This window comes from Chiloscyllium plagiosum, unplaced genomic scaffold (assembly GCF_037043375.1).
Source record: "Chiloscyllium plagiosum isolate Xiang-an unplaced genomic scaffold, Cpla_swu_hap1 HiC_scaffold_24, whole genome shotgun sequence".
Lineage (NCBI taxonomy): Eukaryota > Metazoa > Chordata > Chondrichthyes > Orectolobiformes > Hemiscylliidae > Chiloscyllium > Chiloscyllium plagiosum.
In genome coordinates, this window is record NW_028270162.1 from 55807560 (window position 1) to 55832724 (window position 25165).

Consider the following 25165-nt stretch of genomic DNA (forward strand, 5'->3'; position numbering starts at 1 on the left):
ACACACACACACACACACTCACTCTCTCACATGCACATGCACACACACACTCTCTATCTGTCTCTCACACCCACACACAAACACACTCTCTCCCTCTCACACACACATATTCTCCCTCTTTCTGTCTCTCTCACACACACTCTCTCTCTCACATGCACATACTCTCTCACACACTCACTATCACACACACACTGTCACTCTCTCACACACACTCACTCTCTCACATGACACACTCACGCTCTCTCACTCTCTCTCACACACACACATACTCTTTCTGTCTCACACACACACAAACACACTCACACAAAAACACACTCTCTCACGCACACACACAAAAATTCTCTCTTTCTCTCTCTCACACATACACACACACTCTCTCTCTCACACACGCGCTTTCTCTCTCTCTCACACACACACTCTTTCTGTCTCACACACACACACACTCTCTCTCACACAAACCCACACTCTCACACACGCTCTCTCACACAAACACACACTCTCTCTCACACACACACTCTCTCTCACACACACTAACAAATTCTTCCTCTCTCTCTCACACAAACACACACACTCTCTCACATGCACACATACACTCCCTCTCCCTCACACACACTCTTTCTCACACACACGCACTCTCTCTCTCTCTCTCACACACACACACCCTCTCTCTCACACACATACTCTCTCTCTCTCACAAACACACACTCTCTCTCACACACACATGCTCTCTCTCTCTATCCACACATATACACTCTCTCACAGACACACTCTCTCTCTCACACACAAACACATGTGGACATACACACTCTCTCTCACAAACACACACTCTCTCTCACACACACGCACTCTCTCTCTCACACACACACCCAAACACTCACATGCACACACAATCTCTCTCACACACATATACACTCTCTCTCACATGCACACACACTCACACACTCTCTATCTGTCTCTCACACCCACACACAAACACACTCTCTCTCACATACACACACACACGCACTCTCTCTCACAGACACACTCTCTCTCACACACATTCTCTCTCACACACATTCTCTCTCACACACACTGTCATACACAGACACAAAGACACACACTCTCTCTCACACACAGACTCATGCTCTCTCTGTCTCTCTCGCACAGACACATACAAATTCACTCTCTCTCACACACATATACACACCCTATCTCTCTCTCTCACACACACACTCTCTCTCACACTCACACATACACTTTATCTCTCTCACACACGCACACACACACTCTCACAAACACACTCTATCTCTCCCATATACACACACTCTCTCACACACAAACTCACACACACACTCTCTCACACACATAATACTCTCTCTCACACACACACAGTCTCCCTCCCTCTCACACACACACTCTCTCTCTCACACAGAAGCACACTCTCTCACACACATAAAAATTCACCCTCTCTCTGTCACAAACACACTCACTCACATAAACGCTCCCTCTCTCACACAATATTGCTGCAAATGCCTCAGCCTTATCTTTTAAACCGAGGGGTTGGATTCTTCCATCTTTGTGAAGGGGGAGTGACTCCTCACCAAGAAGCTGTGAAATTTGGGGGCATTGTGTGGGTGTGGGAAGGTTTGTTTGAGGAAAAGTGGAGAATGTCAGGAGTGGGATCTGAACCCACGCCCCTAGGAAGGGACCAGAATTCACAAGCCCAGATGCAGAGCAAGGACTAACACTCCTTGAGTCTGGCGCCTTAGACCACTCGGCCATCCTGACAAGCTGCTGCAGATGCCCTTCCAGATGTCTTTCTCACTCTGTACAATTAGTCACCTTGCTCTTGTGCAGACACAAAATGCAATTCCGCATTTCTGCAGCTCCCTTGCATTCACACTCAGCAACAATCCCTCATACACAGTCTCACTCTCGCACACACACACACACACACACACACTCACTCTCTCACATGCACATGCACACACACACTCTCTATCTGTCTCTCACACCCACACACAAACACACTCTCTCCCTCTCACACACACATATTCTCCCTCTTTCTGTCTCTCTCACACACACTCTCTCTCTCACATGCACATACTCTCTCACACACTCACTATCACACACACACTGTCACTCTCTCACACACACTCACTCTCTCACATGACACACTCACGCTCTCTCACTCTCTCTCACACACACACATACTCTTTCTGTCTCACACACACACAAACACACTCACACAAAAACACACTCTCTCACGCACACACACAAAAATTCTCTCTTTCTCTCTCTCACACATACACACACACTCTCTCTCTCACACACGCGCTTTCTCTCTCTCTCACACACACTCTTTCTGTCTCACACACACACACACTCTCTCTCACACAAACCCACACTCTCACACACACTCTCTCACACAAACACACACTCTCTCTCACACACACACTCTCTCTCACACACACTAACAAATTCTTCCTCTCTCTCTCACACAAACACACACACTCTCTCACATGCACACATACACTCCCTCTCCCTCACACACACTCTTTCTCACACACACGCACTCTCTCTCTCTCTCTCACACACACACACCCTCTCTCTCACACACATGCACTCTCTCTCACACACATACTCTCTCTCTCTCACAAACACACACTCTCTCTCACACACACATGCTCTCTCTCTCTATCCACACATATACACTCTCTCACAGACACACTCTCTCTCTCACACACAAACACATGTAGACATACACACTCTCTCTCACAAACACACACTCTCTCTCACACACACGCACTCTCTCTCTCACACACACACCCAAACACTCACATGCACACACAATCTCTCTCACACACATATACACTCTCTCTCACATGCACACACACTCACACACTCTCTATCTGTCTCTCACACCCACACACAAACACACTCTCTCTCACATACACACACACACGCACTCTCTCTCACAGACACACTCTCTCTCACACACATTCTCTCTCACACACATTCTCTCTCACACACACTGTCATACACAGACACAAAGACACACACTCTCTCTCACACACAGACTCATGCTCTCTCTGTCTCTCTCGCACAGACACATACAAATTCACTCTCTCTCACACACATATACACACCCTATCTCTCTCTCTCACACACACACTCTCTCTCACACTCACACATACACTTTATCTCTCTCACACACGCACACACACACTCTCACAAACACACTCTATCTCTCCCATATACACACACTCTCTCACACACAAACTCACACACACACTCTCTCACACACATAATACTCTCTCTCACACACACACACACTCTCCCTCCCTCTCACACACACACTCTCTCTCTCACACAGAAGCACACTCTCTCACACACATAAAAATTCACCCTCTCTCTGTCACAAACACACTCACTCACATAAACGCTCCCTCTCTCACACAATATTGCTGCAAATGCCTCAGCCTTATCTTTTAAACCGAGGGGTTGGATTCTTCCATCTTTGTGAAGGGGGAGTGACTCCTCTCCAAGAAGCTGTGAAATTTGGGGGCATTGTGTGGGTGTGGGAAGGTTTGTTTGAGGAAAAGTGGAGAATGTCAGGAGTGGGATTTGAACCCACGCCCCTAGGAAGGGACCAGAATTCACAAGCCCAGATGCAGAGCAAGGACTAACACTCCTTGAGTCTGGCGCCTTAGACCACTCGGCCATCCTGACAAGCTGCTGCAGATGCCTTTCCAGATGTCTTTCTCACTCTGTACAATTAGTCACCTTGCTCTTGTGCAGGCACAAAATGCAATTCCGCATTTCTGCAGCTCCCTTGCATTCACACTCAGCAACAATCCCTCATAGACACCCACTCTCTCTCACACACACACACTCTCTCTCTCACACACCCTCTCACACACACTGACACACACACTCCCTCTCACACACACACACACACTCTCACACAGACCCTCTCACACACTCTCTCACACACACTCTCTCTCTCACACAAACCCACACTCTCACACACACACTCTCTCACACAAACACACACTCTCTCTTACACACACACTCTCTCTCACACACACGCTCTTTCTCACACACACTAACAAATTCTTCCTCTCTCTCTCACACACAAACACACATACACTCTCTCACACACACACACACTCTCTCACATGCGCACACTCTCTCTCTCACACACAAGCACACTCTCTCACACACATAAAAATTAGCCCTCTCTCTGTCACAAACACACTCACTCACATAAACGCTCCCTCTCTCACACGCTCACACAAAATTGTTGCAAATGCCTCAGCCTTATCTTTGAAACCGAGGGGTTGGATTCTTCCATCTTTGTGAAGGGGGAGTGACTCCTCTCCAAGAAGCTGTGAAATTTGGGGGCAGTGTGTGGGTGTGGGAAGGTTTGTTTGGGGAAAAGGGGAGAATGTCAGGAGTGGGATTTGAACCCACGCCCCTAGAAAGGGACCAGAATTCACAAGCCCAGATGCAGAGCAAGGACTAACACTCCTTGAGTCTGGCGCCTTAGACCACTCGGCCATCCTGACAAGCTGCTGCAGATGCCCTTCCAGATGTCTTTCTCACTCTGTACAATTAGTCACCTTGCTCTTGTGCAGACACAAAATGCAATTCCGCATTTCTGCAGCTCCCTTGCATTCACACTCAGCAACAATCCCTCATACACAGTCTCACTCTCGCACACACACACACACACACACACTCACTCTCTCACATGCACATGCACACACACACTCTCTATCTGTCTCTCACACCCACACACAAACACACTCTCTCCCTCTCACACACACATATTCTCCCTCTTTCTGTCTCTCTCACACACACTCTCTCTCTCACATGCACATACTCTCTCACACACTCACTATCACACACACACTGTCACTCTCTCACACACACTCACTCTCTCACATGACACACTCACGCTCTCTCACTCTCTCTCACACACACACATACTCTTTCTGTCTCACACACACACAAACACACTCACACAAAAACACACTCTCTCACGCACACACACAAAAATTCTCTCTTTCTCTCTCTCACACATACACACACACTCTCTCTCTCACACACGCGCTTTCTCTCTCTCTCACACACACTCTTTCTGTCTCACACACACACACACTCTCTCTCACACAAACCCACACTCTCACACACACTCTCTCACACAAACACACACTCTCTCTCACACACACACTCTCTCTCACACACACTAACAAATTCTTCCTCTCTCTCTCACACAAACACACACACTCTCTCACATGCACACATACACTCCCTCTCCCTCACACACACTCTTTCTCACACACACGCACTCTCTCTCTCTCTCTCACACACACACACCCTCTCTCTCACACACATGCACTCTCTCTCACACACATACTCTCTCTCTCTCACAAACACACACTCTCTCTCACACACACATGCTCTCTCTCTCTATCCACACATATACACTCTCTCACAGACACACTCTCTCTCTCACACACAAACACATGTAGACATACACACTCTCTCTCACAAACACACACTCTCTCTCACACACACGCACTCTCTCTCTCACACACACACCCAAACACTCACATGCACACACAATCTCTCTCACACACATATACACTCTCTCTCACATGCACACACACTCACACACTCTCTATCTGTCTCTCACACCCACACACAAACACACTCTCTCTCACATACACACACACACGCACTCTCTCTCACAGACACACTCTCTCTCACACACATTCTCTCTCACACACATTCTCTCTCACACACACTGTCATACACAGACACAAAGACACACACTCTCTCTCACACACAGACTCATGCTCTCTCTGTCTCTCTCGCACAGACACATACAAATTCACTCTCTCTCACACACATATACACACCCTATCTCTCTCTCTCACACACACACTCTCTCTCACACTCACACATACACTTTATCTCTCTCACACACGCACACACACACTCTCACAAACACACTCTATCTCTCCCATATACACACACTCTCTCACACACAAACTCACACACACACTCTCTCACACACATAATACTCTCTCTCACACACACACACACTCTCCCTCCCTCTCACACACACACTCTCTCTCTCACACAGAAGCACACTCTCTCACACACATAAAAATTCACCCTCTCTCTGTCACAAACACACTCACTCACATAAACGCTCCCTCTCTCACACAATATTGCTGCAAATGCCTCAGCCTTATCTTTTAAACCGAGGGGTTGGATTCTTCCATCTTTGTGAAGGGGGAGTGACTCCTCTCCAAGAAGCTGTGAAATTTGGGGGCATTGTGTGGGTGTGGGAAGGTTTGTTTGAGGAAAAGTGGAGAATGTCAGGAGTGGGATTTGAACCCACGCCCCTAGGAAGGGACCAGAATTCACAAGCCCAGATGCAGAGCAAGGACTAACACTCCTTGAGTCTGGCGCCTTAGACCACTCGGCCATCCTGACAAGCTGCTGCAGATGCCTTTCCAGATGTCTTTCTCACTCTGTACAATTAGTCACCTTGCTCTTGTGCAGGCACAAAATGCAATTCCGCATTTCTGCAGCTCCCTTGCATTCACACTCAGCAACAATCCCTCATAGACACCCACTCTCTCTCACACACACACACTCTCTCTCTCACACACCCTCTCACACACACTGACACACACACTCCCTCTCACACACACACACACACTCTCACACAGACCCTCTCACACACTCTCTCACACACACTCTCTCTCTCACACAAACCCACACTCTCACACACACACTCTCTCACACAAACACACACTCTCTCTTACACACACACTCTCTCTCACACACACGCTCTTTCTCACACACACTAACAAATTCTTCCTCTCTCTCTCACACACAAACACACATACACTCTCTCACACACACACACACTCTCTCACATGCGCACACTCTCTCTCTCACACACAAGCACACTCTCTCACACACATAAAAATTAGCCCTCTCTCTGTCACAAACACACTCACTCACATAAACGCTCCCTCTCTCACACGCTCACACAAAATTGTTGCAAATGCCTCAGCCTTATCTTTGAAACCGAGGGGTTGGATTCTTCCATCTTTGTGAAGGGGGAGTGACTCCTCTCCAAGAAGCTGTGAAATTTGGGGGCAGTGTGTGGGTGTGGGAAGGTTTGTTTGGGGAAAAGGGGAGAATGTCAGGAGTGGGATTTGAACCCACGCCCCTAGAAAGGGACCAGAATTCACAAGCCCAGATGCAGAGCAAGGACTAACATTCCTTAAGTCTGGCGCCTTAGACCACTCGGCCATCCTGACAAGCTGCTGCAGATGCCCTTCCAGATGTCTTTCTCACTCTGTACAATTAGTCACCTTGCTCTTGTGCAGACACAAAATGCAATTCCGCATTTCTGCAGCTCCCTTGCATTCACACTCAGCAACAATCCCTCATACACAGTCTCACTCTCGCACACACACACACACACACACTCACTCTCTCACATGCACATGCACACACACACTCTATCTGTCTCTCACACCCACACACAAACACACTCTCTCCCTCTCACACACACATATTCTCCCTCTTTCTGTCTCTCTCACACACACTCTCTCTCTCACATGCACATACTCTCTCACACACTCACTATCACACACACACTGTCACTCTCTCACACACACTCACTCTCTCACATGACACACTCACGCTCTCTCACTCTCTCTCACACACACATACTCTTTCTGTCTCACACACACACAAACACACTCACACAAAAACACACTCTCTCACGCACACACACAAAAATTCTCTCTTTCTCTCTCTCACACATACACACACACTCTCTCTCTCACACACGCGCTTTCTCTCTCTCTCACACACACACTCTTTCTGTCTCACACACACACTCTCTCACACACAAACCCACACTCTCACACACACACTCTCTCACACAAACACACACTCTCTCTCACACACACACTCTCTCTCACACACACTAACAAATTCTTCCTCTCTCTCTCACACAAACACACACACTCTCTCACATGCACACATACACTCTCTCTCCCTCACACACACTCTTTCTCACACACACGCACTCTCTCTCTCTCTCACACACACACACACCCTCTCTCTCACACACATGCACTCTCTCTCACACACATACTCTCTCTCTCTCACAAACACACACTCTCTCTCACACACACATGCTCTCTCTCTCTATCCACACATATACACTCTCTCACAGACACACTCTCTCTCTCACACACAAACACATGTAGACATACACACTCTCTCTCACAAACACACACTCTCTCTCACACACACGCACTCTCTCTCTCACACACACACCCAAACACTCACATGCACACACAATCTCTCTCACACACATATACACTCTCTCTCACATGCACACACACTCACACACTCTCTATCTGTCTCTCACACCCACACACAAACACACTCTCTCTCACATACACACACACATGCACTCTCTCTCACAGACACACTCTCTCTCACACACATTCTCTCTCACACACATTCTCTCTCACACACACTGTCATACACAGACACACAGACACACACTCTCTCTCACACACAGACTCATGCTCTCTCTGTCTCTCTCGCACAGACACATACAAATTCACTCTCTCTCACACACATATACACACCCTATCTCTCTCTCTCACACACACACTCTCTCTCACACTCACACATACACTTTATCTCTCTCACACACACACACACACACTCTCACAAACACACTCTATCTCTCCCATATACACACACTCTCTCACACACAAACTCACACACACACTCTCTCACACACATAATACTCTCTCTCACACACACACACTCTCCCTCCCTCTCACACACACACTCTCTCTCTCACACACAAGCACACTCTCTCACACACATAAAAATTCACCCTCTCTCTGTCACAAACACACTCACTCACATAAACGCTCCCTCTCTCACACAATATTGCTGCAAATGCCTCAGCCTTATCTTTTAAACCGAGGGGTTGGATTCTTCCATCTTTGTGAAGGGGGAGTGACTCCTCTCCAAGAAGCTGTGAAATTTGGGGGCATTGTGTGGGTGTGGGAAGGTTTGTTTGAGGAAAAGTGGAGAATGTCAGGAGTGGGATTTGAACCCACGCCCCTAGGAAGGGACCAGAATTCACAAGCCCAGATGCAGAGCAAGGACTAACACTCCTTGAGTCTGGCGCCTTAGACCACTCGGCCATCCTGACAAGCTGCTGCAGATGCCCTTCCAGATGTCTTTCTCACTCTGTACAATTAGTCACCTTGCTCTTGTGCAGGCACAAAATGCAATTCCGCATTTCTGCAGCTCCCTTGCATTCACACTCAGCAACAATCCCTCATAGACACCCACTCTCTCTCACACACACTCTCTCTCTCTCACACACCCTCTCACACACACTGACACACACACTCCCTCTCACACACACACACACACTCTCTCACACACCCTCTCACACACTCTCTCACACACACTCTCTCTCTCACACAAACCCACACTCTCACACACACACTCTCTCACACAAACACACACTCTCTCTTACACACACACTCTCTCTCACACACACGCTCTTTCTCACACACACTAACAAATTCTTCCTCTCTCTCTCACACACAAACACACATACACTCTCTCACACACACACACTCTCTCACATGCGCACACTCTCTCTCTCACACACAAGCACACTCTCTCACACACATAAAAATTAGCCCTCTCTCTGTCACAAACACACTCACTCACATAAACGCTCCCTCTCTCACACGCTCACACAAAATTGTTGCAAATGCCTCAGCCTTATCTTTGAAACCGAGGGGTTGGATTCTTCCATCTTTGTGAAGGGGGAGTGACTCCTCTCCAAGAAGCTGTGAAATTTGGGGGCAGTGTGTGGGTGTGGGAAGGTTTGTTTGGGGAAAAGGGGAGAATGTCAGGAGTGGGATTTGAACCCACGCCCCTAGGAAGGGACCAGAATTCACAAGCCCAGATGCAGAGCAAGGACTAACATTCCTTAAGTCTGGCGCCTTAGACCACTCGGCCATCGTGACAAGCTGCTGCAGATGCCCTTCCAGATGTCTTTCTCACTCTGTACAATTAGTCACCTTGCTCTTGTGCAGACACAAAATGCAATTCCGCATTTCTGCAGCTCCCTTGCATTCACACTCAGCAACAATCCCTCATACACAGTCTCACTCTCGCACACACACACACACACACACTCACTCTCTCACATGCACATGCACACACACACTCTATCTGTCTCTCACACCCACACACAAACACACTCTCTCCCTCTCACACACACATATTCTCCCTCTTTCTGTCTCTCTCACACACACTCTCTCTCTCACATGCACATACTCTCTCACACACTCACTATCACACACACACTGTCACTCTCTCACACACACTCACTCTCTCACATGACACACTCACGCTCTCTCACTCTCTCTCACACACATACTCTTTCTGTCTCACACACACACAAACACACTCACACAAAAACACACTCTCTCACGCACACACACAAAAATTCTCTCTTTCTCTCTCTCACACATACACACACACTCTCTCTCTCACACACGCGCTTTCTCTCTCTCTCACACACACACTCTTTCTGTCTCACACACACACACACACACTCTCTCTCACACAAACCCACACTCTCACACACACACTCTCTCACACAAACACACACTCTCTCTCACACACACACTCTCTCTCACACACACTAACAAATTCTTCCTCTCTCTCTCACACAAACACACACACTCTCTCACATGCACACATACACTCTCTCTCCCTCACACACACTCTTTCTCACACACACGCACTCTCTCTCTCTCTCTCACACACACACACACACCCTCTCTCTCACACACATGCACTCTCTCTCACACACATACTCTCTCTCTCTCACAAACACACACTCTCTCTCACACACACATGCTCTCTCTCTCTATCCACACATATACACTCTCTCACAGACACACTCTCTCTCTCACACACAAACACATGTAGACATACACACTCTCTCTCACAAACACACACTCTCTCTCACACACACGCACTCTCTCTCTCACACAAACCCACACTCTCACACACACACTCTCTCACACAAACACACACTCTCTCTCACATACACACTCTCTCTCTCACACACAAGCACACTCTCTCACACACATAAAAATTCACCCTCTCTCTGTCACAAACACACTCACTCACATAAACGCTCCCTCTCTCACACAATATTGCTGCAAATGCCTCAGCCTTATCTTTGAAACCGAGGGGTTGGATTCTTCCATCTTTGTGAAGGGGGAGTGACTCCTCTCCAAGAAGCTGTGAAATTTGGGGGCAGTGTGTGGGTGTGGGAAGGTTTGTTTGGGGAAAAGGGGAGAATGTCAGGAGTGGGATTTGAACCCACGCCCCTAGGAAGGGACCAGAATTCACAAGCCCAGATGCAGAGCAAGGACTAACATTCCTTAAGTCTGGCGCCTTAGACCACTCGGCCATCGTGACAAGCTGCTGCAGATGCCCTTCCAGATGTCTTTCTCACTCTGTACAATTAGTCACCTTGCTCTTGTGCAGACACAAAATGCAATTCCGCATTTCTGCAGCTCCCTTGCATTCACACTCAGCAACAATCCCTCATACACAGTCTCACTCTCGCACACACACACACACACACACACTCACTCTCTCACATGCACATGCACACACACACTCTATCTGTCTCTCACACCCACACACAAACACACTCTCTCCCTCTCACACACACATATTCTCCCTCTTTCTGTCTCTCTCACACACACTCTCTCTCTCACATGCACATACTCTCTCACACACTCACTATCACACACACACTGTCACTCTCTCACACACACTCACTCTCTCACATGACACACTCACGCTCTCTCACTCTCTCTCACACACACATACTCTTTCTGTCTCACACACACACAAACACACTCACACAAAAACACACTCTCTCACGCACACACACAAAAATTCTCTCTTTCTCTCTCTCACACATACACACACACTCTCTCTCTCACACACGCGCTTTCTCTCTCTCTCACACACACACTCTTTCTGTCTCACACACACACACACACACTCTCTCTCACACAAACCCACACTCTCACACACACACTCTCTCACACAAACACACACTCTCTCTCACACACACACTCTCTCTCACACACACTAACAAATTCTTCCTCTCTCTCTCACACAAACACACACACTCTCTCACATGCACACATACACTCTCTCTCCCTCACACACACTCTTTCTCACACACACGCACTCTCTCTCTCTCTCACACACACACACACCCTCTCTCTCACACACATGCACTCTCTCTCACACACATACTCTCTCTCTCTCACAAACACACACTCTCTCTCACACACACATGCTCTCTCTCTCTATCCACACATATACACTCTCTCACAGACACACTCTCTCTCTCACACACAAACACATTTAGACATACACACTCTCTCTCACAAACACACACTCTCTCTCACACACACGCACTCTCTCTCTCACACAAACCCACACTCTCACACACACACTCTCTCACACAAACACACACTCTCTCTCACACACACACTCTCTCTCTCACACACAAGCACACTCTCTCACACACATAAAAATTCACCCTCTCTCTGTCACAAACACACTCACTCACATAAACGCTCCCTCTCTCACACAATATTGCTGCAAATGCCTCAGCCTTATCTTTTAAACCGAGGGGTTGGATTCTTCCATCTTTGTGAAGGGGGAGTGACTCCTCTCCAAGAAGCTGTGAAATTTGGGGGCAGTGTGTGGGTGTGGGAAGGTTTGTTTGGGGAAAAGGGGAGAATGTCAGGAGTGGGATTTGAACCCACGCCCTTGAAAGGGACCAGAATTCACAAGCCCAGATGCAGAGCAAGGACTAACATTCCTTAAGTCTGGCGCCTTAGACCACTCGGCCATCCTGACAAGCTGCTGCAGATGCCCTTCCAGATGTCTTTCTCACTCTGTACAATTAGTCACCTTGCTCTTGTGCAGACACAAAATGCAATTCCGCATTTCTGCAGCTCCCTTGCATTCACACTCAGCAACAATCCCTCATAGACACCCACTCTCTCTCACACACACACACTCTCTCTCTCACACACCCTCTCACACACACTGACACACACACTCCCTCTCACACACACACACACACTCTCTCACACAGACCCTCTCACACACTCTCTCACACACACTCTCTCTCTCACACAAACCCACACTCTCACACACACACTCTCTCACACAAACACACACTCTCTCTTACACACACACTCTCTCTCACACACACGCTCTTTCTCACACACACTAACAAATTCTTCCTCTCTCTCTCACACACAAACACACATACACTCTCTCACACACACACACACTCTCTCACATGCGCACACTCTCTCTCTCACACACAAGCACACTCTCTCACACACATAAAAATTAGCCCTCTCTCTGTCACAAACACACTCACTCACATAAACGCTCCCTCTCTCACACGCTCACACAAAATTGTTGCAAATGCCTCAGCCTTATCTTTGAAACCGAGGGGTTGGATTCTTCCATCTTTGTGAAGGGGGAGTGACTCCTCTCCAAGAAGCTGTGAAATTTGGGGGCAGTGTGTGGGTGTGGGAAGGTTTGTTTGGGGAAAAGGGGAGAATGTCAGGAGAGGGATTTGAACCCACGCCCCTAGAAAGGGACCAGAATTCACAAGCCCAGATGCAGAGCAAGGACTAACATTCCTTAAGTCTGGCGCCTTAGACCACTCGGCCATCCTGACAAGCTGCTGCAGATGCCCTTCCAGATGTCTTTCTCACTCTGTACAATTAGTCACCTTGCTCTTGTGCAGACACAAAATGCAATTCCGCATTTCTGCAGCTCCCTTGCATTCACACTCAGCAACAATCCCTCATAGACACCCACTCTCTCTCACACACACACACTCTCTCTCTCACACACCCTCTCACACACACTGACACACACACTCCCTCTCACACACACACACACACTCTCTCACACAGACCCTCTCACACACTCTCTCACACACACTCTCTCTCTCACACAAACCCACACTCTCACACACACTCTCTCACACAAACACACACTCTCTCTTACACACACACTCTCTCTCACACACACGCTCTTTCTCACACACACTAACAAATTCTTCCTCTCTCTCTCACACACAAACACACATACACTCTCTCACACACACACACACTCTCTCACATGCGCACACTCTCTCTCTCACACACAAGCACACTCTCTCACACACATAAAAATTAGCCCTCTCTCTGTCACAAACACACTCACTCACATAAACGCTCCCTCTCTCACACGCTCACACAAAATTGTTGCAAATGCCTCAGCCTTATCTTTGAAACCGAGGGGTTGGATTCTTCCATCTTTGTGAAGGGGGAGTGACTCCTCTCCAAGAAGCTGTGAAATTTGGGGGCAGTGTGTGGGTGTGGGAAGGTTTGTTTGGGGAAAAGGGGAGAATGTCAGGAGTGGGATTTGAACCCACGCCCCTAGAAAGGGACCAGAATTCACAAGCCCAGATGCAGAGCAAGGACTAACATTCCTTAAGTCTGGTGCCTTAGACCACTCGGCCATCCTGACAAGCTGCTGCAGATGCCCTTCCAGATGTCTTTCTCACTCTGTACAATTAGTCACCTTGCTCTTGTGCAGACACAAAATGCAATTCCGCATTTCTGCAGCTCCCTTGCATTCACACTCAGCAACAATCCCTCATACACAGTCTCACTCTCGCACACACACACACACACACACACTCACTCTCTCACATGCACATGCACACACACACTCTATCTGTCTCTCACACCCACACACAAACACACTCTCTCCCTCTCACACACACATATTCTCCCTCTTTCTGTCTCTCTCACACACACTCTCTCTCTCACATGCACATACTCTCTCACACACTCACTATCACACACACACTGTCACTCTCTCACACACACTCACTCTCTCACATGACACACTCACGCTCTCTCACTCTCTCTCACACACACATACTCTTTCTGTCTCACACACACACAAACACACTCACACAAAAACACACTCTCTCACGCACACACACAAAAATTCTCTCTTTCTCTCTCTCACACATACACACACACTCTCTCTCTCACACACGCGCTTTCTCTCTCTCTCACACGCACACTCTTTCTGTCTCACACACACACACACACACTCTCTCTCACACAAACCCACACTCTCACACACACACTCTCTCACACAAACACACACTCTCTCTCACACACACACTCTCTCTCACACACACTAACAAATTCTTCCTCTCTCTCTCACACAAACACACACACTCTCTCACATGCACACATACACTCTCTCTCCCTCACACACACTCTTTCTCACACACACGCACTCTCTCTCTCTCTCACACACACACACACCCTCTCTCTCACACACATGCACTCTCTCTCACACACATACTCTCTCTCTCTCACAAACACACACTCTCTCTCACACACACATGCTCTCTCTCTCTATCCACACATATACACTCTCTCACAGACACACTCTCTCTCTCACACACAAACACATGTAGACATACACACTCTCTCTCACAAACACACACTCTCTCTCACACACACGCACTCTCTCTCTCACACACACACCCAAACACTCACATGCACACACAATCTCTCTCACACACATATACACTCTCTCTCACATGCACACACACTCACACACTCTCTATCTGTCTCTCACACCCACACACAAACACACTCTCTCTCACATACACACACACACGCACTCTCTCTCACAGACACACTCTCTCTCACACACATTCTCTCTCACACACATTCTCTCTCACACACACTGTCATACACAGACACACAGACACACACTCTCTCTCACACACAGACTCATGCTCTCTCTGTCTCTCTCGCACAGACACATACAAATTCACTCTCTCTCACACACATATACACACCCTATCTCTCTCTCTCACACACACACTCTCTCTCACACTCACACATACACTTTATCTCTCTCACACACACACACACACACTCTCACAAACACACTCTATCTCTCCCATATACACACACTCTCTCACACACAAACTCACACACACACTCTCTCACACACATAATACTCTCTCTCACACACACACACTCTCCCTCCCTCTCTCACACACACTCTCTCTCTCACACACAAGCACACTCTCTCACACACATAAAAATTCACCCTCTCTCTGTCACAAACACACTCACTCACATAAACGCTCCCTCTCTCACACAATATTGCTGCAAATGCCTCAGCCTTATCTTTTAAACCGAGGGGTTGGATTCTTCCATCTTTGTGAAGGGGGAGTGACTCCTCTCCAAGAAGCTGTGAAATTTGGGGGCATTGTGTGGGTGTGGGAAGGTTTGTTTGAGGAAAAGTGGAGAATGTCAGGAGTGGGATTTGAACCCACGCCCCTAGGAAGGGACCTGAATTCACAAGCCCAGATGCAGAGCAAGGACTAACACTGCTTGAGTCTGGCGCCTTAGACCACTCGGCCATCCTGACAAGCTGCTGCAGATGCCCTTCCAGATGTCTTTCTCACTCTGTACAATTAGTCACCTTGCTCTTATGCAGACACAAAATGCAATTCCGCATTTCTGCAGCTCCCTTGCATTCACACTCAGCAACAATCCCTCATACACATTCTCACTCTCGCACACACACACACACACACTCACTCTCTCACATGCACATGCACACACACACTCTCTATCTGTCTCTCACACCCACACACAAACACACTCTCTCCCTCTCACACACACATATTCTCCCTCTTTCTGTCTCTCTCACACACACTCTCTCTCTCACATGCACATACTCTCTCACACACTCACTATCACACACACACTGTCACTCTCTCACACACACTCACTCTCTCACATGACACACTCACGCTCTCTCACTCTCTCTCACACACACACATACTCTTTCTGTCTCTCACACACACAAACACACTCACACAAAAACACACTCTCTCACGCACACACAAAAATTCTCTTTCTCTCTCTCACACATACACACACACTCTCTCTCTCACACACGCGCTTTCTCTCTCTCTCACACACACACTCTTTCTGTCTCACACACACACACACTCTCTCTCACACAAACCCACACTCTCACACACACACTCTCTCACACAAACACACACTCTCTCTCACACACACACTCTCTCTCACACACACTAACAAATTCTTCCTCTCTCTCTCACACAAACACACACACTCTCTCACATGCACACATACACTCTCTCTCCCTCACACACACTCTTTCTCACACACACGCACTCTCTCTCTCTCTCTCACACACACACACACACCCTCTCTCTCACACACATGCACTCTCTCTCACACACATACTCTCTCTCTCTCACAAACACACACTCTCTCTCACACACACATGCTCTCTCTCTCTATCCACACATATACACTCTCTCACAGACACACTCTCTCTCTCACACACAAACACATGTAGACATACACACTCTCTCTCACAAACACACACTCTCTCTCACACACACGCACTCTCTCTCTCACACAAACCCACACTCTCACACACACACTCTCTCACACAAACACACACTCTCTCTCACATACACACTCTCTCTCTCACACACAAGCACACTCTCTCACACACATAAAAATTCACCCTCTCTCTGTCACAAACACACTCACTCACATAAACGCTCCCTCTCTCACACAATATTGCTGCAAATGCCTCAGCCTTATCTTTGAAACCGAGGGGTTGGATTCTTCCATCTTTGTGAAGGGGGAGTGACTCCTCTCCAAGAAGCTGTGAAATTTGGGGGCAGTGTGTGGGTGTGGGAAGGTTTGTTTGGGGAAAAGGGGAGAATGTCAGGAGTGGGATTTGAACCCACGCCCCTAGGAAGGGACCAGAATTCACAAGCCCAGATGCAGAGCAAGGACTAACATTCCTTAAGTCTGGCGCCTTAGACCACTCGGCCATCGTGACAAGCTGCTGCAGATGCCCTTCCAGATGTCTTTCTCACTCTGTACAATTAGTCACCTTGCTCTTGTGCAGACACAAAATGCAATTCCGCATTTCTGCAGCTCCCTTGCATTCACACTCAGCAACAATCCCTCATACACAGTCTCACTCTCGCACACACACACACACACACACACTCACTCTCTCACATGCACATGCACACACACACTCTATCTGTCTCTCACACCCACACACAAACACACTCTCTCCCTCTCACACACACATATTCTCCCTCTTTCTGTCTCTCTCACACACACTCTCTCTCTCACATGCACATACTCTCTCACACACTCACTATCACACACACACTGTCACTCTCTCACACACACTCACTCTCTCACATGACACACTCACGCTCTCTCACTCTCTCTCACACACACATACTCTTTCTGTCTCACACACACACAAACACACTCACACAAAAACACACTCTCTCACGCACACACACAAAAATTCTCTCTTTCTCTCTCTCACACATACACACACACTCTCTCTCTCACACACGCGCTTTCTCTCTCTCTCACACACACACTCTTTCTGTCTCACACACACACACACACACTCTCTCTCACACAAACCCACACTCTCACACACACACTCTCTCACACAAACACACACTCTCTCTCACACACACACTCTCTCTCACACACACTAACAAATTCTTCCTCTCTCTCTCACACAAACACACACACTCTCTCACATGCACACATACACTCTCTCTCCCTCACACACACTCTTTCTCACACACACGCACTCTCTCTCTCTCTCACACACACACACACCCTCTCTCTCACACACATGCACTCTCTCTCACACACATACTCTCTCTCTCTCACAAACACACACTCTCTCTCACACACACATGCTCTCTCTCTCTATCCACACATATACACTCTCTCACAGACACACTCTCTCTCTCACACACAAACACATTTAGACATACACACTCTCTCTCACAAACACACACTCTCTCTCACACACACGCACTCTCTCTCTCACACAAACCCACACTCTCACACACACACTCTCTCACACAAACACACACTCTCTCTCACACACACACTCTCTCTCTCACACACAAGCACACTCTCTCACACACATAAAAATTCACCCTCTCTCTGTCACAAACACACTCACTCACATAAACGCTCCCTCTCTCACACAATATTGCTGCAAATGCCTCAGCCTTATCTTTTAAACCGAGGGGTTGGATTCTTCCATCTTTGTGAAGGGGGAGTGACTCCTCTCCAAGAAGCTGTGAAATTTGGGGGCAGTGTGTGGGTGTGGGAAGGTTTGTTTGGGGAAAAGGGGAGAATGTCAGGAGTGGGATTTGAACCCACGCCCTTGAAAGGGACCAGAATTCACAAGCCCAGATGCAGAGCAAGGACTAACATTCCTTAAGTCTGGCGCCTTAGACCACTCGGCCATCCTGACAAGCTGCTGCAGATGCCCTTCCAGATGTCTTTCTCACTCTGTACAATTAGTCACCTTGCTCTTGTGCAGACACAAAATGCAATTCCGCATTTCTGCAGCTCCCTTGCATTCACACTCAGCAACAATCCCTCATAGACACCCACTCTCTCTCACACACACACACTCTCTCTCTCACACACCCTCTCACACACACTGACACACACACTCCCTCTCACACACACACACACACTCTCTCACACAGACCCTCTCACACACTCTCTCACACACACTCTCTCTCTCACACAAACCCACACTCTCACACACACACTCTCTCACACAAACACACACTCTCTCTTACACACACACTCTCTCTCACACACACGCTCTTTCTCACACACACTAACAAATTCTTCCTCTCTCTCTCACACACAAACACACATACACTCTCTCACACACACACACACTCTCTCACATGCGCACACTCTCTCTCTCACACACAAGCACACTCTCTCACACACATAAAAATTAGCCCTCTCTCTGTCACAAACACACTCACTCACATAAACGCTCCCTCTCTCACACGCTCACACAAAATTGTTGCAAATGCCTCAGCCTTATCTTTGAAACCGAGGGGTTGGATTCTTCCATCTTTGTGAAGGGGGAGTGACTCCTCTCCAAGAAGCTGTGAAATTTGGGGGCAGTGTGTGGGTGTGGGAAGGTTTGTTTGGGGAAAAGGGGAGAATGTCAGGAGAGGGATTTGAACCCACGCCCCTAGAAAGGGACCAGAATTCACAAGCCCAGATGCAGAGCAAGGACTAACATTCCTTAAGTCTGGCGCCTTAGACCACTCGGCCATCCTGACAAGCTGCTGCAGATGCCCTTCCAGATGTCTTTCTCACTCTGTACAATTAGTCACCTTGCTCTTGTGCAGACACAAAATGCAATTCCGCATTTCTGCAGCTCCCTTGCATTCACACTCAGCAACAATCCCTCATAGACACCCACTCTCTCTCACACACACACACTCTCTCTCTCACACACCCTCTCACACACACTGACACACACACTCCCTCTCACACACACACACACACTCTCTCACACAGACCCTCTCACACACTCTCTCACACACACTCTCTCTCTCACACAAACCCACACTCTCACACACACTCTCTCACACAAACACACACTCTCTCTTACACACACACTCTCTCTCACACACACGCTCTTTCTCACACACACTAACAAATTCTTCCTCTCTCTCTCACACACAAACACACATACACTCTCTCACACACACACACACTCTCTCACATGCGCACACTCTCTCTCTCACACACAAGCACACTCTCTCACACACATAAAAATTAGCCCTCTCTCTGTCACAAACACACTCACTCACATAAACGCTCCCTCTCTCACACGCTCACACAAAATTGTTGCAAATGCCTCAGCCTTATCTTTGAAACCGAGGGGTTGGATTCTTCCATCTTTGTGAAGGGGGAGTGACTCCTCTCCAAGAAGCTGTGAAATTTGGGGGCAGTGTGTGGGTGTGGGAAGGTTTGTTTGGGGAAAAGGGGAGAATGTCAGGAGTGGGATTTGAACCCACGCCCCTAGAAAGGGACCAGAATTCACAAGCCCAGATGCAGAGCAAGGACTAACATTCCTTAAGTCTGGTGCCTTAGACCACTCGGCCATCCTGACAAGCTGCTGCAGATGCCCTTCCAGATGTCTTTCTCACTCTGTACAATTAGTCACCTTGCTCTTGTGCAGACACAAAATGCAATTCCGCATTTCTGCAGCTCCCTTGCATTCACACTCAGCAACAATCCCTCATACACAGTCTCACTCTCGCACACACACACACACACACACACTCACTCTCTCACATGCACATGCACACACACACTCTATCTGTCTCTCACACCCACACACAAACACACTCTCTCCCTCTCACACACACATATTCTCCCTCTTTCTGTCTCTCTCACACACACTCTCTCTCTCACATGCACATACTCTCTCACACACTCACTATCACACACACACTGTCACTCTCTCACACACACTCACTCTCTCACATGACACACTCACGCTCTCTCACTCTCTCTCACACACACATACTCTTTCTGTCTCACACACACACAAACACACTCACACAAAAACACACTCTCTCACGCACACACACAAAAATTCTCTCTTTCTCTCTCTCACACATACACACACACTCTCTCTCTCACACACGCGCTTTCTCTCTCTCTCACACACACACTCTTTCTGTCTCACACACACACACACACACTCTCTCTCACACAAACCCACACTCTCACACACACACTCTCTCACACAAACACACACTCTCTCTCACACACACACTCTCTCTCACACACACTAACAAATTCTTCCTCTCTCTCTCACACAAACACACACACTCTCTCACATGCACACATACACTCTCTCTCCCTCACACACACTCTTTCTCACACACACGCACTCTCTCTCTCTCTCACACACACACACACCCTCTCTCTCACACACATGCACTCTCTCTCACACACATACTCTCTCTCTCTCACAAACACACACTCTCTCTCACACACACATGCTCTCTCTCTCTATCCACACATATACACTCTCTCACAGACACACTCTCTCTCTCACACACAAACACATGTAGACATACACACTCTCTCTCACAAACACACACTCTCTCTCACACACACGCACTCTCTCTCTCACACACACACCCAAACACTCACATGCACACACAATCTCTCTCACACACATATACACTCTCTCTCACATGCACACACACTCACACACTCTCTATCTGTCTCTCACACCCACACACAAACACACTCTCTCTCACATACACACACACACGCACTCTCTCTCACAGACACACTCTCTCTCACACACATTCTCTCTCACACACATTCTCTCTCACACACACTGTCATACACAGACACACAGACACACACTCTCTCTCACACACAGACTCATGCTCTCTCTGTCTCTCTCGCACAGACACATACAAATTCACTCTCTCTCACACACATATACACACCCTATCTCTCTCTCTCACACACACACTCTCTCTCACACTCACACATACACTTTATCTCTCTCACACACACACACACACACTCTCACAAACACACTCTATCTCTCCCATATACACACACTCTCTCACACACAAACTCACACACACACTCTCTCACACACATAATACTCTCTCTCACACACACACACTCTCCCTCCCTCTCTCACACACACTCTCTCTCTCACACACAAGCACACTCTCTCACACACATAAAAATTCACCCTCTCTCTGTCACAAACACACTCACTCACATAAACGCTCCCTCTCTCACACAATATTGCTGCAAATGCCTCAGCCTTATCTTTTAAACCGAGGGGTTGGATTCTTCCATCTTTGTGAAGGGGGAGTGACTCCTCTCCAAGAAGCTGTGAAATTTGGGGGCATTGTGTGGGTGTGGGAAGGTTTGTTTGAGGAAAAGTGGAGAATGTCAGGAGTGGGATTTGAACCCACGCCCCTAGGAAGGGACCTGAATTCACAAGCCCAGATGCAGAGCAAGGACTAACACTGCTTGAGTCTGGCGCCTTAGACCACTCGGCCATCCTGACAAGCTGCTGCAGATGCCCTTCCAGATGTCTTTCTCACTCTGTACAATTAGTCACCTTGCTCTTATGCAGACACAAAATGCAATTCCGCATTTCTGCAGCTCCCTTGCATTCACACTCAGCAACAATCCCTCATACACATTCTCACTCTCGCACACACACACACACACACTCACTCTCTCACATGCACATGCACACACACACTCTCTATCTGTCTCTCACACCCACACACAAACACACTCTCTCCCTCTCACACACACATATTCTCCCTCTTTCTGTCTCTCTCACACACACTCTCTCTCTCACATGCACATACTCTCTCACACACTCACTATCACACACACACTGTCACTCTCTCACACACACTCACTCTCTCACATGACACACTCACGCTCTCTCACTCTCTCTCACACACACACATACTCTTTCTGTCTCTCACACACACAAACACACTCACACAAAAACACACTCTCTCACGCACACACAAAAATTCTCTTTCTCTCTCTCACACATACACACACACTCTCTCTCTCACACACGCGCTTTCTCTCTCTCTCACACACACACTCTTTCTGTCTCACACACACACACACTCTCTCTCACACAAACCCACACTCTCACACACACACTCTCTCACACAAACACACACTCTCTCTCACACACACACTCTCTCTCACACACACTAACAAATTCTTCCTCTCTCTCTCACACAAACACACACACTCTCTCACATGCACACATACACTCTCTCTCCCTCACACACACTCTTTCTCACACACACGCACTCTCTCTCTCTCTCTCACACACACACACACCCTCTCTCTCACACACATGCACTCTCTCTCACACACATACTCTCTCTCTCTCACAAACACACACTCTCTCTCACACACACATGCTCTCTCTCTCTATCCACACATATACACTCTCTCACAGACACACTCTCTCTCTCACACACAAACACATGTAGACATACACACTCTCTCTCACAAACACACACTCTCTCTCACACACACGCACTCTCTCTCTCACACACACACCCAAACACTCACATGCACACACAATCTCTCTCACACACATATACACTCTCTCTCACATGCACACACACTCACACACTCTCTATCTGTCTCTCACACCCACACACAAACACACTCTCTCTCACATACACACACACACGCACTCTCTCTCACAGACACACTCTCTCTCACACACATTCTCTCTCACACACATTCTCTCTCACACACACTGTCATACACAGACACACAGACACACACTCTCTCTCACACACAGACTCATGCTCTCTCTGTCTCTCTCGCACAGACACATACAAATTCACTCTCTCTCACACACATATACACACCCTATCTCTCTCTCTCACACACACACTCTCTCTCACACTCACACATACACTTTATCTCTCTCACACACACACACACACTCACAAACACACTCTATCTCTCCCATATACACACACTCTCTCACACACAAACTCACACACACACTCTCTCACACACATAATACTCTCTCTCACACACACACACTCTCCCTCCCTCTCACACACACACTCTCTCTCTCACACACAAGCACACTCTCTCACACACATAAAAATTCACCCTCTCTCTGTCACAAACACACTCACTCACATAAACGCTCCCTCTCTCACACAATATTGCTGCAAATGCCTCAGCCTTATCTTTGAAACCCAGGGGTTGGATTCTTCCATCTTTGTGAAGGGGGAGTGACTCCTCTCCAAGAAGCTGTGAAATTTGGGGGCAGTGTGTGGGTGTGGGAAGGTTTGTTTGGGGAAAAGGGGAGAATGTCAGGAGTGGGATTTGAACCCACGCCCCTAGAAAGGGACCAGAATTCACAAGCCCAGATGCAGAGCAAGGACTAACATTCCTTAACTCTGGCGCCTTAGACCACTCGGCCATCCTGACAAGCT

The 25165-nt window shown here is 47.9% G+C and overlaps 18 non-coding genes across 18 annotated transcripts; all 18 read right to left on the minus strand.

The window, feature by feature from the left end:
* Positions 1-1647: 1647 nt before the first annotated feature.
* trnal-caa (transfer RNA leucine (anticodon CAA)) lies at positions 1648-1767 on the minus strand. Its single transcript has 2 exons — positions 1730-1767; positions 1648-1693 (listed from the first exon to the last, which is right to left on the minus strand). It is a non-coding gene; the product is annotated as a tRNA-Leu (tRNA).
* Positions 1768-3591: 1824 nt separating this feature from the next.
* Positions 3592-3711, minus strand: trnal-caa (transfer RNA leucine (anticodon CAA)). The gene is made up of 2 exons: positions 3674-3711; positions 3592-3637 (listed from the first exon to the last, which is right to left on the minus strand). It is a non-coding gene; the product is annotated as a tRNA-Leu (tRNA).
* A 719-nt stretch (positions 3712-4430) lies between these two features.
* Positions 4431-4550, minus strand: trnal-caa (transfer RNA leucine (anticodon CAA)). The gene is made up of 2 exons: positions 4513-4550; positions 4431-4476 (listed from the first exon to the last, which is right to left on the minus strand). It is a non-coding gene; the product is annotated as a tRNA-Leu (tRNA).
* Positions 4551-6372: 1822 nt separating this feature from the next.
* Positions 6373-6492, minus strand: trnal-caa (transfer RNA leucine (anticodon CAA)). The gene is made up of 2 exons: positions 6455-6492; positions 6373-6418 (listed from the first exon to the last, which is right to left on the minus strand). It is a non-coding gene; the product is annotated as a tRNA-Leu (tRNA).
* Positions 6493-7211: 719 nt separating this feature from the next.
* On the minus strand, positions 7212-7331 carry trnal-uaa (transfer RNA leucine (anticodon UAA)). The gene is made up of 2 exons: positions 7294-7331; positions 7212-7257 (listed from the first exon to the last, which is right to left on the minus strand). It is a non-coding gene; the product is annotated as a tRNA-Leu (tRNA).
* A 1814-nt stretch (positions 7332-9145) lies between these two features.
* On the minus strand, positions 9146-9265 carry trnal-caa (transfer RNA leucine (anticodon CAA)). The gene is made up of 2 exons: positions 9228-9265; positions 9146-9191 (listed from the first exon to the last, which is right to left on the minus strand). It is a non-coding gene; the product is annotated as a tRNA-Leu (tRNA).
* Positions 9266-9980: 715 nt separating this feature from the next.
* On the minus strand, positions 9981-10100 carry trnal-uaa (transfer RNA leucine (anticodon UAA)). Its single transcript has 2 exons — positions 10063-10100; positions 9981-10026 (listed from the first exon to the last, which is right to left on the minus strand). It is a non-coding gene; the product is annotated as a tRNA-Leu (tRNA).
* Positions 10101-11451: 1351 nt separating this feature from the next.
* On the minus strand, positions 11452-11571 carry trnal-uaa (transfer RNA leucine (anticodon UAA)). The gene is made up of 2 exons: positions 11534-11571; positions 11452-11497 (listed from the first exon to the last, which is right to left on the minus strand). It is a non-coding gene; the product is annotated as a tRNA-Leu (tRNA).
* A 1351-nt stretch (positions 11572-12922) lies between these two features.
* On the minus strand, positions 12923-13041 carry trnal-uaa (transfer RNA leucine (anticodon UAA)). The gene is made up of 2 exons: positions 13004-13041; positions 12923-12967 (listed from the first exon to the last, which is right to left on the minus strand). It is a non-coding gene; the product is annotated as a tRNA-Leu (tRNA).
* A 721-nt stretch (positions 13042-13762) lies between these two features.
* On the minus strand, positions 13763-13882 carry trnal-uaa (transfer RNA leucine (anticodon UAA)). The gene is made up of 2 exons: positions 13845-13882; positions 13763-13808 (listed from the first exon to the last, which is right to left on the minus strand). It is a non-coding gene; the product is annotated as a tRNA-Leu (tRNA).
* A 719-nt stretch (positions 13883-14601) lies between these two features.
* trnal-uaa (transfer RNA leucine (anticodon UAA)) lies at positions 14602-14721 on the minus strand. Its single transcript has 2 exons — positions 14684-14721; positions 14602-14647 (listed from the first exon to the last, which is right to left on the minus strand). It is a non-coding gene; the product is annotated as a tRNA-Leu (tRNA).
* Positions 14722-16545: 1824 nt separating this feature from the next.
* trnal-caa (transfer RNA leucine (anticodon CAA)) lies at positions 16546-16665 on the minus strand. Its single transcript has 2 exons — positions 16628-16665; positions 16546-16591 (listed from the first exon to the last, which is right to left on the minus strand). It is a non-coding gene; the product is annotated as a tRNA-Leu (tRNA).
* A 1347-nt stretch (positions 16666-18012) lies between these two features.
* On the minus strand, positions 18013-18132 carry trnal-uaa (transfer RNA leucine (anticodon UAA)). Its single transcript has 2 exons — positions 18095-18132; positions 18013-18058 (listed from the first exon to the last, which is right to left on the minus strand). It is a non-coding gene; the product is annotated as a tRNA-Leu (tRNA).
* A 1351-nt stretch (positions 18133-19483) lies between these two features.
* Positions 19484-19602, minus strand: trnal-uaa (transfer RNA leucine (anticodon UAA)). Its single transcript has 2 exons — positions 19565-19602; positions 19484-19528 (listed from the first exon to the last, which is right to left on the minus strand). It is a non-coding gene; the product is annotated as a tRNA-Leu (tRNA).
* A 721-nt stretch (positions 19603-20323) lies between these two features.
* Positions 20324-20443, minus strand: trnal-uaa (transfer RNA leucine (anticodon UAA)). The gene is made up of 2 exons: positions 20406-20443; positions 20324-20369 (listed from the first exon to the last, which is right to left on the minus strand). It is a non-coding gene; the product is annotated as a tRNA-Leu (tRNA).
* A 719-nt stretch (positions 20444-21162) lies between these two features.
* On the minus strand, positions 21163-21282 carry trnal-uaa (transfer RNA leucine (anticodon UAA)). The gene is made up of 2 exons: positions 21245-21282; positions 21163-21208 (listed from the first exon to the last, which is right to left on the minus strand). It is a non-coding gene; the product is annotated as a tRNA-Leu (tRNA).
* Positions 21283-23106: 1824 nt separating this feature from the next.
* Positions 23107-23226, minus strand: trnal-caa (transfer RNA leucine (anticodon CAA)). The gene is made up of 2 exons: positions 23189-23226; positions 23107-23152 (listed from the first exon to the last, which is right to left on the minus strand). It is a non-coding gene; the product is annotated as a tRNA-Leu (tRNA).
* Positions 23227-25040: 1814 nt separating this feature from the next.
* Positions 25041-25160, minus strand: trnal-uaa (transfer RNA leucine (anticodon UAA)). Its single transcript has 2 exons — positions 25123-25160; positions 25041-25086 (listed from the first exon to the last, which is right to left on the minus strand). It is a non-coding gene; the product is annotated as a tRNA-Leu (tRNA).
* Between the last annotated feature and the right edge of the window lie 5 nt (positions 25161-25165).